We start from the raw sequence: 22,628 nt of genomic DNA on the forward strand, positions 1-22,628 counted from the left end.
AGCAGCTCTGCCTGTCCTGGGTCTCATGGCATCTCTCGTGCTGGGCCTGACACACAGGTGAGTGGAATGCATGAGTGAAGGACTCTTCGGCCCAGTCTTGTGTCCCAGCTGGTGGGTGGCATTGGTAATCGTGGGTGACTTTTCTACAGGCCTCAGCATCGGTGGCTTGGAAAGGTTCTTGCCAGAAATGGCACCCCTGGGTGATACAGACAGTTCACATGCTTGGCAGCTGACCAAGAGGTTGGAGGGTCAACTCCACCCAGAGGCACCTCACACACGAGAAAGGCCCGTGGGTCTATTTCCAAACCATCAGGTGAGAATGTCAGTGAAAACTTGGGGAACACAGGTCGACTCTGACATCCTCAGGGTGTCAGGAGTCGGAACGGCCTTATTGGCAACTGCTTACGGGTATAACCAGAAGCATCCTTGTCCTAGTCATCCAGAGCCAAGGACGGAAGAGAGCTATCATCAGATGGCCAACAGGATTCATCTGGGGACTCCCAGAGAGCCAGAGTGCCCACAGACTGAAGACCAGTGAGACGGGTGAGGGTGCAGCACAACAAGCCACATGCGGGGTTGCAATCATAAGCTGCCACCTCTTGTAAGTGTCCTGGAATTCCCCTTCTTCTCAAGTTTATTCACAGGTGAGTTAGGAACACAATCCACGAGACACAATCCAGCATCTTTCTGCTATTCTCTTCTTTCAGCCAAGGTCAGCTGACATCAGCAGGGATCTCTCTTGTTCCTCTCCAGAATCCGGCCTGAAGCTCTGGCAGCTCCCTGTCAATGTTCTTGCTGCAGTCGGTGTTGGGTGATCTTCAGCAGCATTGTACTTGCACGTGACAGCAATGCCATTGTTCTATAAGGTGAACTTCCTGTTGGGTCACCTTTCTTTGGAATGGCTACACACATGGATCTCTTCCAGTCAGTTGGTCAAATCGCTGTCTTCTAAATTCCCTGGCGTAGATGAGCGAGTGCTCCCAGTGCTTCATCAACTTGTTGAAACAGTGCACTTGGTATTATATCAACTCCTGGATCTTGGCTGAAGCCTCCAGTGCAGCTTGGACGTCTTCCTTCCGTACCCTTGGTTCTTGATCATATGCTATCTCTTGAAATGGTTGAATGCCGACTAGGTCTTTTTGGTACGGTGACTCTGTGTATTCTTTCCATCTTTATTTTTGATGTTGTCTGCATTGTTCAATATTTTGCCCATAGAATCTTTCAGTATTCCAATTCCAGGTTTTAATCTTCCCTTTAGTTCTTTCAATTTATGCTATCATAAATGTGCACTTCCTTTTTGGTTTTTGTGTTAGTCTGGGGATATTAGAGAAACAAATCCACAGAAACTTATATCTATATCTATATCTATATCTATATCTATATCTATATCTATATCTATATCTATATCTATATCTATATCTATATCTATATCTATATCTATATCTATATCTATATCTATATCTATATCTATATCTATATCTATATCTATATCTATATCTATATATAAGAGCATTTTATATAAAGGATAAGTGCACATCAAGAAAACATCTCAACCTAGTGCTACCCAAGTCCACAAGTCCAGCATTAACCCATATGTCCAACACCAAACCACAAGAAGTCCTCCTCCATCTCACAAAACACACTCAATGATGTCAGCTGTGAGAGGAAAGCAGAAACAGTGAACATGTAAGCATCTCAGCGCTGGCAGGGGTCTCCACACAGCTTCTCCAGCACCCAGGGCTGATCGGAGTAGGTTCGTGTGGCTTCTCCTCAGGGATGTCTTGCAGGAAGTGAGCCTTGCCAGCTGAAGCAGGGAACTGGCTAAGGAAGCTGCACCCTGGTCCAACAATCAGAAAGCAAGAGACCCGAGAACTAGAAAGGCAAGGCTCACTGGCCATTTATCGCTCCACCCTTTAATTAATCCCACATGTGTTTTTCAGCCAGGTTGGCACAATAAACTTTTAACTATCTCAGTTTTCTAACCAATGTATCATAGGTGTTAGTGAGCTGAAATGGCTGGGTATCGGCCATCTTGAATCATATCTTCATGTGATCTACTCTGCCGGGAGTAACAACTTTAAGAAGAATAGCATCACATTTACCATTAAAAAGAACATTTCAAGATCCACCCTGTGACAGTTACATAATCTCCTGACAACTTGCGAAGGGGTGGAGTCTAGCCTGTCAATCAGGTCGCAGCTTGATGACTCATTTGGAGTTGCAAAGTTGATAAATAGCTTACTGGAGGCCAGACACACTCTCTGCTTGACATTCCTGTTGACAAGCCACATGGAGCTACGCTGATGGGCCTATGGCCCTGGTACTGGAGGAGCCACATGGAGACCCATGCCAGGGCTGAGATGCTTCCACTGCCACTGGATCCACAAGACTTTCTACTCACTGGTCTGTGATCTTCCTCCATTCAGCATCATTGCATTGCTGCGTGAGTCTAAGGAGGTATTTTTGGACTAGTATTGACATATGGGGTAATATCGGACTTATGGACATGATCTGGACTAGGCCGGGATGTTTTCTTAATGTACAATTGCTCTTTGATATAAAGTTCTCTCCTACACACATATCAGTGTCGCTGGATTTGCTTCTGTAGCCTGACCAGACTAACACACATCTTGAATGCTATCTGTGATACGACAATATTCAAATGTCTACAAGGAATATCAGTGAAAATACTATTATTCAAATGTATGCACCAACTACTAAAGTCAATAATGAAGAATTGGAGAAGAATTCTACCAACTTCTTCAGTTTGAAGTTGATCAAACATGAATCAAGAGGCAATGATAATTATTGGTTATTGGAATGCAAAAGTTGGAAACAAAGAGGAAGGATCACTAGTTGGAAAGCATGGCCTTGGTGATTGGAAATGACATTGGAAATGGCATGGCAGTTTTCTAAGAGTAGCCACTTCTTCCTTGTGCATTAACATAAATCGTAACTACACACATGGACCTTGCCAGAAGGAACACAGGCATCAAACTGACTACATCTGTCGAAAGAGATGATGGAGAAGCTTCACATTATCACCCCACACATGGTCGGGAGCTGACTGTGACAAACTCATATGGAGATCTAAGTTGAAACCGAAGAAAGTTCAAACAAGTCCAGGAGAGCCAAATACAACCACGAGTATATCCCGCCTGAATGTCGAGGATATCTTAAAGAGAAGATTTGACACATTGAGGAATGAGGACCAAAGACCTGACAAATTGTGAGATGACATCGTGAACATCACCCATGAAGAAAGCAAAAGGTCATCAAAAAGATAGAAAAGAAATGAGATCAAATGGACGTCAGAAGGGACTCAGAAACTTGCTCCTGAATGTAGAGCAACTGAAGTTCAGGGATTAAACGATACAGTAAAAGAGTTGGACAGAAAGTTCCAAAGGGCAGTTCTCGAAAACAAGGTCAAGTATTACAGTAAAATAGGCAAAGGCCTGGAGCTAGAAAGCCAAGCAGAAAGAACACTGTCAACATTTCTCACGCTGAAAAGACTGAAGAAAGATTGCAAACCTCAGGTTGAAATGTTGAAGGAGTCTATGGACACAATGTTAGACAAGCAGAAAGTATCAAAGAAGATGAAAGGAACAGAGTCACTGGACCCAAAAGAACCGGTTGATGTTCAGCCATTTCAAGAATTAGCATATGGTCAAGAATTGATGGTGTTGGCCATGAAGCCCAAGCTACACTGCAGGCAAGGCTCCAGGTAAACCAAGTGAAATGTTTCAACATATCGACGCAACACTGGAAACTTGGAGCTTGCAAGACATTTGGGAGTTGCGACTTGGCCGATCAACTGGAAGAGAGCCATATTTGTGTCTACGCCGAAGGACTGAGACCCAACAGAATGTGGAAATGACTGAACAGCAGCATTAATATTGCACACAAGTAACATTCTGATGAAAATAATTTGAAAATGGTTGTGGCAGAGCATGGATGGGGTGGGGCTCCTGGAAATGCAAGCCGGATTCAGAAGAAGTCATGGGACGAGGGATTTGATATCATTGCTGATGTCAGATGGATCCTGACTGAAGGCAAAGAATCCCAAGAAAAACAATTTGGTATTGACTATGCAAAGCCATTTGTGTGACTCATAACAAGCTATGGAGAGCATGCGAAGAGTGGGAATTCCTAAACACTTAGCCGCGTATTCAGAACCTGTGCCCATGGACCACGAAGCAGTCCTTCGAACAGAGCGAGGGCTGAAAGGGTTGGATCCTTCCGCCGTACCTGTTGGACTTGCATACTGAGCGAACCGCCTGAGAAGCTGGATTATCCGTAGAGGAGTGTGGCACGAGGCTCGGAGTACGGCTCGTGAACCACAGCGAGATGCAGATGCCGCAACCAACCGTGCAAGAAAGAGGGCTCAGAGCACTTACTGAGGAAGCTGGCTACCCGTAGCCTTCAGGGTGGCTTGCACATCTTTGGGAAGAAAATCAAAATCCTCGCAACAGCCTCCCACAAGAGACAAAGGAGGCAAGGTCACAGGGGTCAGCAGGGGGTTTTACCTGGATCCACAATCAGTGCTCGTGGAAGCAGCAGGCAGGACATCAATGGCATATGGCAATAGGCCCGTCTCCTGCAAAAGACCTCTTCTAATGCTGAAAAGCAGGGATGTCGCTTTGAGGACTAAGGTGCCCCTGACTGGAGCCCAGGGATGGCATTTTCTTTCTTTCTTTTTCAGATCATTTTATTGGAGCCTCTTACAGCTCTTGTTACAATCCATACATCAATTGTGTGCAACATATTAGTACCTATATTCCATCATTCTTGTCTAGACATGTGCTTTCCATTGAGCCCTTGGGATCAGCTCCTCTTTTTCCCCCTCCCTCCCCTACCCTCCCACCCTCATGGCTCCTTGACAGATTATTGATTGTGAATGATTTCGATCCCATCATATAGATGTGAAAGCTGAACGACGAGTAAGGAGGAGCAGATTGGAATGCACCAGGACAGTCAGCAGAACCAACCAGTCTGTCTGGAGGACGCACAGCCAGGATGGCTTCATCTTCCATGCATTGGACACGCTGTCCGGAGGGACCGGTTCCTGGACAAGGAGGTGGCGCTGCTGAAGTAGAAGGTGGACCCAAAAAGACACCGTGTTATTGACACAGTGGCTGCAGCGGTGGGCTCCACCGTGACCACCACTGTGCGGACGGCTCAGAACCGAGCCGTACTTCTCTCCGTGGTTCACGGGGTCAGTATGAGTCAAATTGCCTCCCCACAGTCACTTCCAATTTTTGTTTCTTGTCTTTTACTACACCCAGACTGGCGAGGCCACCGAACCTGGTTCCTAGATGAAGGGAGGATCGGTCCCTGATAGACACCAAAGACGTTGGAGCTGCAGGGCCCGAGGGAGGTCCCTCCAGGGGCTCAGAGGCGGGGATGGCCAGCGGGAGCGGGGGCCAGCCGGGCAGACTGCCCTTTAGCCGGCGCTGCTCTGTTCTCAGTTGGGTTCTATCTTGGAGCTCTGCCTGGGATTTCACTTGTAAAAAGGATCCTGCTGCTGAAGAAAATCATTAAAAGCCACAGATCTAGTCCAAGCAGGCCGTTACTGGCTCCCCAGGCCTCCCCGCCATTCACGTGCTTGGAGTCTGAGCTGCACCAACCATCCATTACTGGCAAACTCTGAGTAGTCTCTGTGCAAGGTCAAGCCAGATTGGGGAGAAGAGAGTGAGCCACCATGCCCGTATTACCTGGGGCCAGTGCTGCCCAGCCCTGCAGTGAGCTCCGTGGGGCATGAAGGCCGGCAAGTGTCCTAGCAAACGTCTGAGTGGGGGACTCAGTGGGCCTGGTGGGATACTCCTTTTCTTTTAACCGTTTATTGTTCACGGATGCAGCTTCACAGCGCAAACCAGCCTTGCATTCCACAAAAACATAGACCCTTGGCTCCTGTCCCTGATGACCATCTCACCAAGGAACACTGTACACATGCTACCTCTTTCCTCCCTGGTGTCGCACCTTCCTCCTTTCTCAACCCTTTGGCACGTTGTCCTCGGGAAATGCTGCCCTTTGGCGCTCCCGCAGTTCACAAAGCTAAGGCCTGCGAACCTCCCCAGAGCGCTTGCCTGGTGTTTGGTTGTGCATCGAGTGGGCTGCTAACCGCAAAGTGGGCAGTTTGAAACCACCAGCCAGCTCCGTGGGAGCTAGCGGAAACTTTCAACTCCGGCAAAGAGTTACAGTCTTGGAAACCCACCTGGGCCGTGCTGCCCTGCCCTATCAGGATCGCCATGAGTCAGAATTGACTCCACGACGGCGAGACTTTTATTGGTTGCCTAAGAGTTGAACTGTGGGGCTGAGTTCATTTCCCGACCTGCAAGGTGGCGGGAGCCTTAATCTCCGGAGTTCCGCCAGCCAGGTGGATATTCTTAAAACGGAGTTTTATTCACGCTCGGGACCCGCAGCGGGGCAGTCTGCAGCTGGTGGGAAGGAGGGCATCGACTGGGACCAAGTGCTGTCTGTAATGAAGGGATCAGTTTTTGGGGTGCCCAAGGCGATGTAGTAAAATACTCAGAAAGCAATCAGCTGGCAGTTCTAAATAGGCTAAGTGTCTCCATTTCGATCTTGCTTATTATACCTTAAAAAAAAAATCAAATCTCATAAGTAAGTGTTCGAGGCCGTCTTCAGCTGAGCTCATGTCCCAGTTAGGCCGGTGCCAGGAGGTCATGTGAGGGGCTGTGCCAGGCTGGTGGTGGTACAACTGGGGCCATTCTTGAACGGCCACGACTGCTGCTGCTTTTGGCCTGCAAGGACCCCCAGAATCCCACCTCCTGCTTATTGGTGGTCCGCGAAAATCTGGAGGTGATGCTGCTAAAGGGCCTCTCCCCCAGGGACTCTGGGCCCCGATGTTTAGAGCACCGGGCAGAGGGATCCGCATGCGGAGAAAAGCCACCAGAAGCAGAAGCACATCCCTGTGAGCCCCTTGTGCGTAGCGCTGGGCCCACCTGCGGTGCCCTGAGACTCAGGCTTGCTGGCATGGTCAATCTGTGGAGAGGACCGAACTTGCTTCCTGGGTCCTGCAGGTAAATCAACAGCAGCCCCCTCTCCCAAAAGGCAGCGAGTAAGGAGCCGCTCTTTGCTGCCTTCTGCGGTGTGACCCCCCACCGTGGCCCAGGTGCACGCACGATCACTGCTGGGTGCATGGTTGCATTGGCGAAGCGCAAAGAGGAGTCCAGAAGGGCTCAGGGGGTTCCAGGGTGACACAGGGCAGAGATCAGACCTCTCACCCCCAACCCAGGGCTAGCTCCATGATGCCATCTTGGGGACACTTCACAGAATGTCCACGGAGATTTGCATATTTTTATGGCTATCAGGTTGAGTCCCTGGGGCAATGGGGAGAGTGGGCTTCTGGGGCTGGGGACCGCCTGCCAGCTTCCCCCGACCCCCCGCCAGGCTGTTAAGGGTACAGTTCACACAAGGACATGGCTCCAGTGTCTGGAAGACAGAGCTTTCTGGGGTGCACAGCTAGGTGACAATGGACTGACTGTGTGCTGTGGTGACAGCTCTATCCTTGATGTCAGGAGCGCTCCTTGGTGACTTGGGGCCCAGAGCAGGGCGTCACCACACTGAGTCCCCTGTTCAAGCTCAGGCTCATTCCACAATGTCATGTGAGTGTGTTCATGTTTTAAATTCATCTCTTTCCACTTTCCTTCCTCCTTTTCCCTCCACTGAAGGTTCCTCTAGGCCTCTGGTTTTCTACTTGACTTTGAGCTGGTCCCTGGGCCCCAGTTGCATCATCCGCTCTGAAAGTCCTTCTAATAAGGGTGCTATAGCAAAGCAGATGGTGTCCATCTGTCAGAAAGAATCGAGCCTGGGGTCTTAAAGGTTTGTCTCAAAACCAGCAGCCATCTAAGTGAGGTGTCAACTAAGTCCACATGGAAGGTAGCATAGCAACCTGTGTGATCCAAGGATTGTAAATAATAAAATCCATATCTGGAGGAGAGAACTATATCAGAGCTTAAATTCTGAACGCCCAGTTTGCAGAAGGCTATGGGTGATAGCAGAAGCCCAAAGTCCACTTGCAGGGTCCCCTGGAAGATTAAGCCTGTGACCACAGTCCAGAGGTGTCCATAGCCCTGTTATCAGGCAGGGAGCATGGTAAAGCTGGCGACAGCAGATCCAGGTAAGTTGAAATGTAACTTCTTATCATTCGATCTTCCTTTTGACCCATTTTCAATGTATTCCAGTTTTTAATGTTATGCTTTCTTTTCAATGGAGATTTTTCTGTTTTCTTTTGTCATTATTGTTGGTTTTATTTATTTATTGTCTCTTGATTTTGTTTAGCATGTTTTTTTTTTCTGTATGTGAAAGCCAGGATGGGTGGATCTATGGGGTCAGTAACTGGATTAATAACTACCTAGGGACATTCCAGGGGAGGCAGGCTGGGCATGGGCGGCTGCGGTATTAAGATTTAATGTCAATGCGCACCTAATGGAGGGGGGGGGACCTGTCAATCAGGTCACAGCCTGATGATGCCTCCTGAGAGGTGTGACCTTTTTATAAGAGAGACACTGGAGACCCCACTCTTCTCTTCCTGCCTCCTCACCTTCCTGCATGCAGGTCCCCGACCCTGAGAGCTGCCAGCATCCTGCCATATTTCCACCGACCTTGGATCCACAGGACTCTGGACCCACTGGCTTGTGATCTCCCCGCTTCACCTTTCTGCATCATCAGAGTGCAGCCCCATGAGTCTGAAGGGGGCCCTGCCGAGGATCGGACCCATGGATGTGAGTTGACTGGGCTGAGATGCTCTCCGGTTGGGAAATTCCTTGTTGAGTGAAGGTTCTTTCTTGGACGTAGACGGCTGTCACTGGCTTGTTTTTCTCCACACGCCAGCCCAACAGCAATGCGTATGAGAAAGGGGAACGTGTTCTAAACTGATTGTGGTAATGATTGTACAACTCTTCTTAATACGATGAACTATTGAATTGTATTGTGTTAGTCCGGGTGAATCAGGGAAACAAATCCAGGGACACTCCTGTATGTGCAAGAGAGAGCTTTCTATCACAGAGTAATGGTCTATTGAGAAAACATCCCAGCTCAGTCCATATCAAGTCCATAAATCTGATATTAGCCCATATGTCTGAGACTAGTCCATAAATTCCTCTTTAGACTCATTCAGGACATGCAATGATGCCGAATGCAGGAAGATCACAGGCTGTTGGGGGTGGGGTGGAAAGTCTTGTGGATCCAGTGGTGGTGGAAGTATCTCAGCGCTGGCATGGGTCTCCATGTGGCTCCTCCAGCTCCAGGGCTGTAGCTGCCGTCAGCATAGCTCCACGTGGCTTCTCAACAGGAATCTGAAGCAGGGAGTGTGCGTCAGGCCTCTGGGGAGGAAGAGAGGAAGTTCCCAGGATCCTTAAGAGGCCAGGCCTGCAAGGAGGCATCGGGCTGTGACATGATTGACAAGCTAGACTCTACCCAAGCTAGGAGTCCTGCCACTGAGGGGTGTGGGGAAGCAGTGGTGAGGGGCAAGTCTTAGGCAGCATAATGGGGAGACTTAGGTGTTGCTACTCATTCAGCACCCAGCCTGGGCCAAGCCTGAGCTTTGCACATCATCTCACCGACTTGGTGGACTGAGTTGCTAGGTGGTGTTGAGTTCGTTCCGGGTCACACCATAGGACACATCACTGCCTGGCCCTGTGCTAGTCACCATTGGTCTGACGCCGGAGTTCATCATGGAGCTGCCGTGTCAATCCATCGCTGCGAGGGCCTTCCTCCCTTTAGTTTCATTTTTTGCCGTCCCTCTACTTTACCACGTGTGATGTTCTTTCTTCTCCAGGGACTGGTCGCTCCTGTTGACAGTGCCAAAGTATGTGAGAGGAAGTCGTTCCGTCTTCGCCGCGAGGGAGCATCCTGGCTGTACTGTGTGACCTCTTGGTGGCCCGTGGTACTTTCACTATTTGTAACCGGCACAATTCAAAGGCACCCATTCTTCTTGGGTCCTCCGCGTTCGGTGTCCAACTTTCACACGCACAGGGGGCAATGGAGAAGACCATGCCTTGGGGCAGGGTCACCTCAGCCCTTAAAATGACACCGTTGCTCCCCAACAGATTGACTAAAGGCAGCAGATTGACTAAAGGCAATGAGTCGTTTGTTTGGTCTCTTGACTGTTGCTTCCGGGAACATTGGTTGTGGCCCCAAGCGAGAGGAAAGGAAATTCTCGATGTCCATCTTTTCCCCATGATGTTACCAGCCATAGACTGGCTGTTGTTCCCACTGGCAGGGAGGCACCCCGCCTCCTCTCCCCATCCTCAGGTTCTGTTTCTCCACCTCCCAGCTGGGCAGGGTCTTCTCCCAGAGGCTAAGCAAGGCTTTACAGGCCACTCGTGGGTGCCAACAGTGGACCAGGCCCTTGGGACCCAAGAAGGTGCCTAGAGGTGGAACGCAGCCCGCGGGAGGGGCGGCGGGAGAGGCAGGGGCGAGCTGAGCCAGGGCCGAGCTGAGCCAGGGCCGTAGAGTGGAGCTCGGTCGGTGCCAGGAGCCCAGGACCGGGTGGCCGCCAGCGCGGTGGGAGAGGGGCGGCGGGACATCGGGCCGGTCCAGGACCGCCGGCTCTTTCTGATCCCCGTTAGCGCGTCGCCACCTAGCGCCACCTGCGGGGATCGTCCCCTCGCCAGGCTGGACCTCCGAGGGCCGGAGCCCCCAGGGATCTGCACGGAGGGGGCAGGCGGGCCAGAGGAGCAGAGTGGCACGACAGGCTGACGTCCCCGACACCGAAGGGTATGAATGTGGTCGGGATGTGGAGAGCAGAGGGCGTCAAAGGGGATGCCCAAGCTTGGGCCTGATCTTGACCTGGGTTCCGGCCCCAGCCTCCAGGGACAGAAGTTTTGGCCACGCCCAGTCACAGGGGTCAAGGAGAAGGCACAAGAGAGGAGGGGAGGGCCGGTGAGGGAGCTGGAAGAAAGGCCCCAGGGTGCAGGATGGGGTGGCTGATGGGTGGGAGGAGGAGTAGAGAGTGGGGAAGGGGGCAGACCTCTAGTCCAGGGCAGGCTGTGGAGGCCCTCTGAGGTGGGAGTGGGAGGGGTCATTCCTGATTAGTACACACTGCCTTGCCCCCCCCTCCACCCCCCTCCACCCTCCACCCATTTCTGCAAGGGGTTCTGTCCATCCCCACTGTTATGGGGATTACAGACCTGGAACAGAACTCTTGCCTCTTAAAGAGGTCTTGTGCAGCGGATTTACCCAGGTTGCATAGTGGTCACGAGTTGGGCCACTCACCACAAGGTCAGCAGTTTGAAATCACCTGCTGGTTTGGAGGAGAAAGATGGAGGCTTTCTATTTTCGTAAAGAGTTACAGTCTTGGAAACCCACGGGGCAGTTCTACGTGTTCTTTTACGGGGTCACGATGAATCGGAATCAACTGGATGGCAGTGAGTTTGACTAACAAGTGACTTTCGTTGGACTCCCCCCTCCCCTGCCCAGTGTCACTCTGCAGAGGAATGCCTGCCTGAGGGTCTCATGCCACTGACTTGTCTTATTAAGTTAGGGCCCCGTGTGTGTGTGTGTGTGTGTGTGTGTGTGTGAACTCCAGTTTTGACTTGTGCCTCGAATGTGCATCCCTGTAGATCAGCGGTTCTCAACCTGTGGGTCATGACCCCTTTTGGTGGTCGAACGACCCTTTCACAGGGGTCTCCCGATTCATCACAGTAGCAAAATGACAGTGATGAAGTAGCAACGACAATAATGTTGTGGTTGGGAGGGGGGTCACCACCCCATGAGGAACTGTATGAAAGGGTCACGGCATGAGGAAGTTTGAGAACCGCAGCTGTAGATGCCTCTCTGTGCACACACGCATGCACGTGTGCCTGGCACTTTCAGAAGGGCCACACATGTCCTCCAAGGGGCACTTCTGGCCGTGCCTCAGCCCCGCCAAGCATCAGTGACCCAGACCAGCAGCATGGGGCGGGTAGGCGGCCGCCAGCCGGGCTGGGCGCAGGCTGCGTCTGCCCTGGTGTGTGTTGTAACTGGCAGCCTGGTACATGAGTCACCGGCCAAATTAACTGAAGTTTCCTTTGGGGAAAAATGTAATCAGTTATTGCACTCTGGTCCATTTGAGCAAATTAACTCATCCAGTTTTTTATATGTTTTTTTAATTTGGGGGCTGGGTGGTTACGGAGCTGGTTGGTGGGGGCCTGATTGGAGCTGCAGGGGAACTCTTGTGAGAAGACCCTCAGGGAAAGACTGAGAAGAGGCAGGCCAGGCCTGAGCCTGCAGCGGGGACTTGGGGGAGATGCCTCTGAGGCGGAGCTTCCCTATCCAACGACTCTCTCCTTCACCCCCTTTTTCTGTACCCATGAACGGGAACAGCCTGCTGGGGACCAGTGAGGAGGCCTTCTTGGGGCCTGCGCAGGCCTCACGGAACGTAACGCCCCATTGCCAGAAGACACCATTCTGGAAGATTCCATCAGGCCTGGGAGTGGACTTCTGTGGACACTGTACGACTTAGGGCTTTCACATTCCATTCCTTTGAACCTTCTTACTGTGACCTGGGTGAAGGTGTACAGAACAGACTGTAGTTTTCCATTCATCAGTCCCTACGGCTCCTTTGTCGCAGTCACTTACATGCTGTCTGGGTTGAGGAAGACCTGGACACTTAGGGGCCATGGGAACTGAGACCACGGCTGCCATCAGCCAGCACCGGAAGCACTGGGGAGACCTGGGTAATGGTGGCAGCAGGCCTCACCACAGGGTCAACTTGTCAAACAAAAAACCCATCCTGGTCACTTTGGAGAAGTCTGTCTGAACATGACCTGTTGAAGAAGAATCAGCGCTCTGTCCCACTGTCAACCTCGATCAACTGTGGCCCTGCTCACTGAGCAAACAAGGGCAAATGCTGCCAGAAGAAGACGGGAATTGCTTCCGCCATTGATGTGGTGCCTGTGGACGGGCTACGACACGGTCGTGTGGAAGCAAAGGACACATTGTTCAGGAGAACTGATGAGGAGACCAAGGGGACCCTGTGTCCTTCCTGGTGGCCTGAAGCTACCTGGAGTTTGAGTGACAAGTTGACTGCTTTTCCCCTTAAAATCAAATTAGTCGTTCATACACATGCTGATTCAACTCATCCACTGCAATCCCCTCCACGTACCACCGCCTGTCTCGCGTCCTCCCGGCTTGCCTGTTTCCATCCCTCCTTCTTTCCTAACTCTGAGCTTGTCCTTGGGTTGATTATTTTTAATTGGAGGTGACTTCCTTTCCAGACCTGAAGGGTAGGGATCATGATCTTGGGGGGGGGGGGTGTCCCACTAGTGGCCCGGTCGCTTGTATGATGTCGCATTCTGTACCATGTTTTTCTCCCACTCGATCCAGGACCTTCTCAGGGGACTCTCTTCAGAGCAGCTGGTGGTGGCGGCCGGGCACCATCTAGTTCTTCTGGTCTCAGGGTCATGGAGGCTGCTGTTTACATGGCCATGGGCCCATCGGGCTAATCGTTTCCATGTGTCTTTTGATTTCCGTTGCTCTTCTTTCCTCTGGATGGGGAGAGAGCAGGGTGGCACCTTAGATGGCTCCTCATGAGTTTGTAAGGCCCTCGCCTCCAAATTAGGATGTAGGGCATTGCCTTTGTGAATGGTCACGTTAATTCCTGCATGCACTTGCAGACCCCATTTCGCAGATGTGGAGACTGAGCGCCCTGAGAAATTCAACTTCGCGGAAGGGCGGCGCCAGACCTTCACGTCTCAGGACAACCTTGAACTCCTCCTCCTCTGCCCCTGAAGCATCGGGAGCTCCCAAAGCGATCTAATTTCAATGAGCCATGCCCCGACAATGAGCCTGAGAGTAACAGTAGCCAGACGGTGAGCCCCCACTCTCCGGGGGAGGCTGAGAGCACGTGGGCCATGTGAGTGGCTGGTGATGCCAGCAGAGGTGAGGCCATGCAGGGCTGTCCCCCAAAGGGCTGTATTCACTTTAATAAGATACCGCCAGGAAGGGTTTTGCTTTCTGTCCTCGGTTAGCACCCAGGTATTGGACATCTGAGCAGCTACGCAGGGCCCTTGACACCAGGAGCTTCTCCTGGGGGCTCCTGACCCCTCTTCCGTTTCCCTGAGCCCCTCCTGGGTGCTGGTCTGTGCTGGGATGCCCTGGGGCAGCTCTCTTTCCAAGCAGGAGTTCTGATTTTGCTCCTTAGAGGGGAACGACACTAAGATTGTTTGAATGCATCGAAGTTCACTCCGGCTGTCCGGCACAGGAGTGTAACCCCAAACCAAACTCACTGCGCCGAGTCGATGCTGCCTTGCAGCGATCCTATCGGACAGGACAGGACAGGACTGCCCCCGTGGTGTTCTGAAGCAGTCAATCTTTAAGACAGCCTCCCCTTTCTCCCATGGAGCAGCTGGTGGTTTCGAACTGCTGGCCTTTCGGTGAGCCACTCAATGTGTAACCACAACGCCACCAGCATTCTCTTCATGTACGAAGTTAGGATACCTATAACCCAGCTGTTAACTGGGGAAACCTCTGGGTCACGAAATTGCCAGTTGGGATTATTTCCCGCACCCCCCCCACACCCCGACTTGATGTTTTCCTGCATTTTCTAAATTTTTGACAATGAGCTCATAATATAATAAAATCAGTGAGTGCAAAGGCTCCCATCCACCCTCAGAGGCAGCTGTCAGAGGAAGCCTGTCCTGGGCCCGAACAACGGCCCATTCAGGAGTCCAGCTTGTCTGGTCCTGCCTGGAGGAGGGTGGGCAATTGAGGGTGGCTGTCGGGGGCACAATCTCAGGGGACTAGGGAGGACAGGGGGTTGCTTATTTATGGGCAGGATCTCCCAGTCTAAAACTACCCTGAAGGAAGAGAGGGAGAGCTGATGGGTGGGAGGAAGCAGAAGCAGGGGCCACCCTAGGGAGTCACTTGAGGGAGTCCAGATGATCCTGAGCCGGGGTGGAGGTGGGGGTTGCCTTGGTGCCCTGAAGCATGTGCCGAAACCCGGGAGGTGGTGGAGGTGCAGCCCTGTATCCTGGCCAGGTCCTGGAGTGGACTTCCAGGATGTGGACAAGGGGACCCCGCTGGCAGAGCTGGTGCCCAGGGAAGGACACTGCCATGTGGTTGGAAAGAGGGAGAACTCAGCTGCCTGCTGTAACAGCTGGAAGGAGAGTTTTCAGGGGACCCAGGAGCTGTTCTCAAGGCTCCCTCCCCCATGATCATGGAGGAGCCAGGTGCTGGGGGGCCTGAAGAAGTGTGGCCATTCTGGGGGCAATGGGCCCCCTTTGAAAGTCTCATTGGGAGAGCAGGCAGGTGCACCCATTGTTCACCCACGCGGTGCCTCTGTGCTGCAGCCCCTCCTGGGCTCAGGTGCAGGCACCTGGGTTTCTCTGTCCACCCCACCCCCCACCACTTCAGTGCTCTTCCCACCAAGCACCACCACTGCCCCCTCCTTTTTGCCATTGACCTTCATTGGGGGTGGCTGGAGTTCCTTCGCACAGAGAACTGAGGTGCCTGGGAATTTCTGTCTCCTGGGAGGTGGTCCTCCATTGATGACGGACAGGCTTGAATTGGGAGGCAGAAATGCTTTCCCTGCTGGCCCCTGTGCCAGCCCATCTCAGGGCCCACTGATGAGATAGAGGACGGAGCCGTCCAGGTGGCCCTGCTGGAGGCCCACTCTCCTTTGACTTCCTTCCCTTCCCACTCCCACTTCTTCACCTCCTCACTGCGTTTTCCCCAAGACCCATCCTCAAAAACCAAACTCACCACCATCGAGGTCGATGCTGACTCAGAGCGACCTATAGCGCAGGGTAGAACTGCCCCTGTGGGTTTCCGAGGCCATAACTCTTTACCAGAGAGGAAAGTCTCTCTGTTTTTTTCTTTTTTTTTCTTTGTGCAGAGTGGCTGGTGGTTTCAAACTGATGACCTTGTAGTTAGTAGCCTAAGGTGTGACCACTTCTCTACCAGGGCTCCTTTTCCCAAAACCATTTCCCAAGAAATCAGAGCCAGGGCTGCTTATGGACAGCTGAAGGCTGGATGCCCATCTATCTGCGTGCTCATGAGGTATGGGATCAACGCGGACTCAGTCTCACATGCTGATGGGTGACACCTCGGTGTCCCCAAAGGCAGCATCTATTGCTCCCTTCGAGCTGTCTGCCTCTTTCCGGTTAATTGTGTCTCACTCTGTCTCCTCGCTACTCCACAGTTGGGCATGGCTTAGGGGAGGCTGACTTAGATTCGCAGATGAGAAAGAGTCACAAAGAAAATATTGCTTCGGATAACAGAAACCTTCGTTGGACAAAAATGTCAGAAACGCGGGGTGACTGCGTCTCGACAGAGTCCCTCTGCATCTCTGAAGGTGGTGCTCCATCTCTCAAGCCCTTCCCTGTGCTTTTGGACGACACCACGTCCGAGCAGCAGTTTGCTCACCGGTGCGGTTCTCCATTCTATCATGATCCCCATTCTACTTTACAAACCCGGCTAGACCAGAGGATGTACACTGGGACAGAAAGAAACTGGAAACACAGGGAATCCAAGACAGATGATCCCTTCAGGACCAGTGCTGAAAGTGGTGATACTAGGAAGGTGGAGAGAGGGTGGGATCTAAAGGGGAAACTGATTACAAGGATCTACATATACCCTGAGGGATGGACAACAGAAAAGTGGGTTAAGGGAGATGTCGGACAGTGTAAGACATGACAAAATAATAATAATTTAAAATTATCAAGGATTCATGAAGGAAGGGAGAGCGAGGAGGGAGGGGGATAATGAGGAGCTGATACCAAGGGCTCAGGTAGAAAACAAATGTTTTGATAATGATGAGGGCAACAAATGTACAAATGTGCTTGACACAATGGATGTATGCATGGATTGTGATAGGAGTTGTATGAGCCCCCAATAAAATGATGTTTAAAAAAATCCTTAAAAATAACAACCGCCCCCCAGGGGTCATATGTTACCTTTGAGAAAATTTTCTTCAGCGACCCCCAAAACAGTTGCCCAAGCCTTCTGGGCTGACCTCTCTGCCTTGAATTTACCTGGCCCGACAGATCCCCTGGGAAGTCACAGTGTTGGTTGAACCTTGTTTTTGAAGATGAGCCCCCCTCCGCCCAACCCCCCCAACCACCCCGCCAGGACTAAGACCCATGTATTGCCCCAAGTACTTGTCTGCATCTACCTGCTGGTCACAGAGAAAATTTGTTACATGTTGTGTGGAATAATCCCTGGCGTGGAAGAACCTGACGTACCCTCAGCTCTCTGACTTACCCTCAGCTATTCAGTCAAGCAACAAGCCTGCCCCGGCTCGGGAACTGAACCTGCCTTCTCTCTTCACCTGTGACTGTCTCTCTTTTGTTCCCTTCCCCGTGATGGTAGGTGGCACACCTGCCTGGAACCAGGTGAGAACAGCCAGGGTGGATAAGGGGTAGGTGGAGTAGGTATCCCGCGTCCCATGAGGCGAGCTTGGGGCTCCTTCTATCTGGAGTGCTCCTGCGATTGGCACTTCCGGTTCCGATTCTGGACTCCTCCCTCCCCGACCCGAGGCCAGCGCCCTTGGAGGCACAGTGGAGGGAGAGTAGTGGGCATCTTTCTCTCTGGCTCTAGGCGCTCCCGAGGCAGGCTTTCATGTGTCCGGACGGGCCAGCTCTTGAAATCAGGCTCACGTCGCTCATGGTCTGGCCATTGCTGCCACCACAGTGGCCCTGGAATGGTCACAGTGTGGACTTTAAGTGAGTGAGTGTCACTGAGCTGGTCAAGTGACCAGAACAGAGTAGAGGGACCCAGTGCACCTACCTTGGTGCACTTCTCAGCCATGTGTGGGACATTTGTAATCAGTTAAGCATTTGGGGTGGGGGGAGGGCACTCCTGGCACGGGGGAGGTGGGGTTCAGGGACGCCGGGCTCTCTGGAATGGTACTGTACCCCACACAAAGGACAAGAGTCCCACAGTTCCAGTGGACAGCAGACCTGGGTACAATCCTTCCAGCCCCGAGCCACACGTCCCCGGTCCCCTTCACGCAGTGTAACTGGAAGAGAGGCTGTCCTTGGCTGGATTGCAGGATTGGATCCAGAGGCTCTTGACTGTTTCCATCACATCCCTGACTGCTGGTTGCTCATGGAGGCTGAGCTGCCTGCCAACTGAGCCCGCGACACGGGCCTCCTTTTGGAAATGTCACATTCAGGGCAAGCCCGTGACTTGATGACAGACTCGACCACTGCATGACGTCCTCGTGCGGACATACCTGAGCCTTGCTAAACTTGAAATGCATATCGGTTCATTTCCAATCCCAATCCTTTGGCTTTCCCTTTGCATCACGGGCTTCCAAACCAAGCTGGACTCACAGCGAGTCTGTGCCCATTCACAGCGCCAGGGTCAAATTGCCCTGTGGGTTTCCGAGACTGTAATTCTTCCTTAAAAAAATAATTTTATTGGGGGCTCTTATCACAGTCCATCCATCCATCCATCCATCCATCCATCCATCCATCCACTGTGTCAAGCATATCTGCACATATGCTGACATCATCATTTCCCAAACATTTTCTTTCTACTTGAGCCCTTGGTATCAGCTCATTTCCCCACTCCCCCACTCTCCCTCCCTCATGAACCCTTGATAATTTATAAATTATTATTATTATTCATATATTACACTGACTGCTTTGTCCTTTCACCCACTTTTCTGTTGTCCACTCCCCCTTGGGAGGGGGTTATGTAGATTATTGTGATCGGTTCCCCCTTTCTCCCTCCACCTTTCTCCTACCCTTCTGGTATTGCTACTCTCAGGATTGGTCCTGAGAGGTTTATCTGTTCTGGATTCCCTGTGTTTCTAGGTCTTATCTGTACCTGTGTACATGCTCTGGTCTAGCCGGATTTATAATTCTTTAAGAGGGTGGAAAGCCTCAGAGGGGCTGGTGGTTTCGAACTGCTGACCTTGCAGTTAGCAGCCCAACTGGTAACCACTACGCCACATAGGCTGGTGTTTCCAGGGTTAGTAATCACTCTATTGACCTTTCACAGTTGTGTGGGTACACCATACCAGCTGCCATCAAACGGGGTTAGACGCGCGACAACCCCACAGGTGCTCCAGTAGAACTATAGCCCACAGGGCATTTGGTGGCGGTGGCCAGGAAGTAGGTTGTCACACATTTCCTCCCAGGTCCAGCTGGGTGGACGCTAAGCAGTCAAGAGGTGTTGGCACCACCCCAGTCCTCTGCTCATGGATCCCAAACTCAAAACACCAAACTCACCGCCATCGAGTGGGTGCCAACTCACAACGACCCTATAGGACAGGGTAGACCTGCCCTGTGAGTTTCCAAGACAGTAACTGTTCATAGGAGCAGAAAGCCCCCTCTTTTTCCTGAGGAGCTGCTGGTGGCCCTGAACTGCTGGCCTTCTGATCATGTCACCACCACACCAGGCTCCCCTCCTATTATCAAGGTGAAGAAACCTTTGCAGATAGTTCAGATTTGGCGTTTGGCTTGTAAATTCATGACAACTTCCGGAGAAACCCAGGAGGTACTGGGCTGAGTAGATATGGCAGGAGGTTGGCACCCAGCGTGTCTGTAATGGCTGCCACTCGGGCCAGCGGCCGTCTGGACCAGGATGGGGCTTAGAGGGCAGCACGAGATGACCCGCCCCCCCCATCCGTGGCCTCCTCTGGTCCATCCCCACGTCCTCTCCCCTTTTCGATGACTTTTCCCATCACCCACTGAGTCCGAGGGAGGCTGCCTGTTCTTTTGAGGACACGTTCCAACTCAAGTTCTGGTTTCAGAAATCATCCAGATGCCAAGTCACTGCCGGAGAATGGACGTTCATGCTGCCCTGAAATATGTGTGGCCTGGAGTGTCGGCTAACTTTTCTGCAGAGTCATATTTTCGCTTGGCATGCCCGAGAGGGACCGCTCAGGGCGTCTTTGCAGGTGGCTCAGGGAGAGCCGCGCGGGAGGTGGGAAGTTGCGGGCTCAGTCCTGCCCAGTGCACAGTCCCGAGCAAGCTCAGACCTCACAGGGTAGGCTCTGCAGTAGTAATAATCAGTGCCGTGGCCTTCAGCACAGATGAGCCCTTTCCAAGTGCAGTTTAAATGACAACAGACACCAGACCAGCCTTTCTCGGATGGGGTCTTCACCTCTGGACTTTTCCTGGAAGTGGGCATTATTGCCTTCATTTTACAGATGGGGAAACTGAGGTTCAGAGACGTTAAGGATTTTCCTGAAGCTTGGATTGCTCCCCAGCCTGTTCTGGAATCTCCGTTTTTTCTCCTGTTCCAACCTGCTGCCCAGCCTGGCCCGTCACTCAGTAGTAGCAAGGGCCGTGCCTGCCTGTCTGCAGTGGTAGAACTACCAGCGGATGTGAATCTGGGGACCCACAGCAGCATCGAACACCTGGCCTTGGATTCTCGCTGTGAGCCTTGCTGGAGGTATTGAAATGGCTGCAGCTGCAAGTCCACGTGGTTGAATGACTGTGCTGGAGGGTCGAGAGGGTCATCTTGTCTGACTTCCCATGTAACCCCAAACCCCAACCCCCCAACGCCCTGGTGTCCATTCTGACTCACAGCGACCCTATAGGGCAGAGTAGAACTGCCGCTGTGGGCTTCCAAGACTCTTAACTTTTTTATGGCAATAGAAAACCCCATCTTTCTCCCTTGGGGAGGCTGGTGGCTTTGAACCGCTGACCTTTTGGTGAGCAGCCCAAGGTGTAACCACTATGCCACCAGGGCTCCTTCCCATGTAACAGGTGGGAGATTAAGACTCGGAGAGGGCAGAGATGTGTCCAAAGTCACAGGATAAGCAGAAGCCCCAAATTTGGTGCTCCAGCTCCACTGTGGCCACCAGGGCCTTCCCACCTGTGACCTCGGTGGGCCCTAGCTGTGTTCCTCTTCCTGTCTGTCTTCCTCGCCGGAGATCAAGAACATGACCCTGAGAGCTATGCCTCCCAGCTCTGCTGCCTGCTGCTTGCTGGGCAGCCCCTCTCCCTAAGATCAGTCGTCTCCAGGCCTGTCAAATGCCACTGTGGCAAGTTCCTCAGAAGACAGTGGCTGCTCTATCTGCAGGCATCACGATGCAGACCAGACTGGGGGTCTATAGTTCCTTCCATCCCTGGACCCCCTTGAGCCTCCACATCTCCACAGCCTCTGGCTGAGTTACACTGAGTTATACAGTGGGGGCCTCTAGAAGAGGGGGGGGCCAGAGAAAATACAGGAGCTCAGTGAAATGTGAATTTCAGATCAAGTATTTTTTTCTAGTTATACTACTCATCTTTTTAAATGTAGACTAAAAATTAGTGTGGTTGACCTAGAACTGGAGTTTCACGGGAAGTCCGGCCTTGCTATTTGCTCAATCTGTCGACCCAGTGTTTAGCATGCATCCATTGGCCTTCTGTCAGCTTTCAAAAAATAAATATGTGGAGCTCACATCGGTGTAGCACAATGTTTGCCCCCAAGGCCATTTTGTCACGTGTCATGCCGTGGCACGGGTTTCACTCATCCTGTTGGGCATTGGCCATCACCATCCATCTCTAAATGGTATCTATTGATTGCCCTCCACAGACACGCCGTCCCTCTTCATCACTAACTTCCCACCTCCTCCCAGTCCCTGTGACTACTACGACATTTCTGTCTCTAAGGGTTTACCATCTGTAGACATCATAAATAAGTGGGACCGCATAACATCTGCCCGCCTGTCTCTGACTGATGTCACTCAGCATATGGTTTTCAAGGTTCGTCCATGATGCAGCGTGTGTCAGAACTTCGTTTCTCTTCACGGATAAATAATATTCAAGGCAAAGGGAAAAAAATCCACACCACTGGACGGACAGGTAACTCCATGATAAACGGAGAAAAGGTCGAAGTGGTCCAAGATTTCATCTGGCTTGGCTCTGTCATCAATGCTCATGGAAGCAGCAGCCAAGAGATCACGTAAGGCATCGCATTAGGTCACTCTGTTGCATAAGATCTCTTTAAAGTGATGAGACACAAGGATGTTACTCTGAGGACTCAGGGGAGCCTGACCCAAGCCCTGGTTTTTTCAGTCGCCTCATATACAGGCAAAATTTGGACATTGAATAAGGAAGACTGAAGAAGAGCTGATGCATTTGAATTTTGGTGTGGGCGAAGAATATTGAAAAAAAAAAACACAGACTGCCAAAAGAACAAACAAATCTGTCTTGGTAAAAGTTCATCTAGAATGCTCCTTAGAAGCGGAGATGGGGAGACTTCATCTCCCGTATTTTGGACGTGTTATCAGAATGACCAACAGGCTCCAAATTCACTGCCATTGAGTCAATTCTGACTCATGATAGAAGAGTAGAACTCTCCCCCATGGGTTACCGAGAACACGGCTCTGTGGGAATAGAAAGCCTCACCTGTTTTTCTGTGGGGCGGCTGGTAGTTTCGAACTGCTGACCTTGTGATTACCAGCCCAACACACAACCACTGCGCCACCAGGAGAGGCCCGTCTCTGGAAAATGACATCTTGCTTGGTGAAGTAGCAGAGACGTGCGACAGGGGAAGAGCCATGATGAGATAGACGGACACGGTGGCCGCAATGGCCGTCTCAAACACAGCAACTGTGAGATGGCCCGGGACCAGCTAGCGTTTTGTTCTGCTGAACACAAGTCGCTGTGCGTCTGAGCCAACCTGACTGCAACTAAGGAGCTCGCTAACGTTCTGTTACATGAATAGATCACCAGGGCTTACTT

The 22,628-nt window shown here is 51.7% G+C and overlaps 1 pseudogene; it reads right to left on the reverse strand.

Annotated features, from left to right (window-relative positions):
* Positions 1-10,391: 10,391 nt before the first annotated feature.
* LOC142422936 (NAD kinase 2, mitochondrial-like) overlaps positions 10,392-22,628 on the reverse strand; it is a 68,188-nt pseudogene continuing 55,951 nt past the window's right edge.

The sequence above is a fragment of the Tenrec ecaudatus genome, chromosome 12 (genome assembly GCF_050624435.1).
Source record: "Tenrec ecaudatus isolate mTenEca1 chromosome 12, mTenEca1.hap1, whole genome shotgun sequence".
NCBI classification, from domain to species: domain Eukaryota; kingdom Metazoa; phylum Chordata; class Mammalia; order Afrosoricida; family Tenrecidae; genus Tenrec; species Tenrec ecaudatus.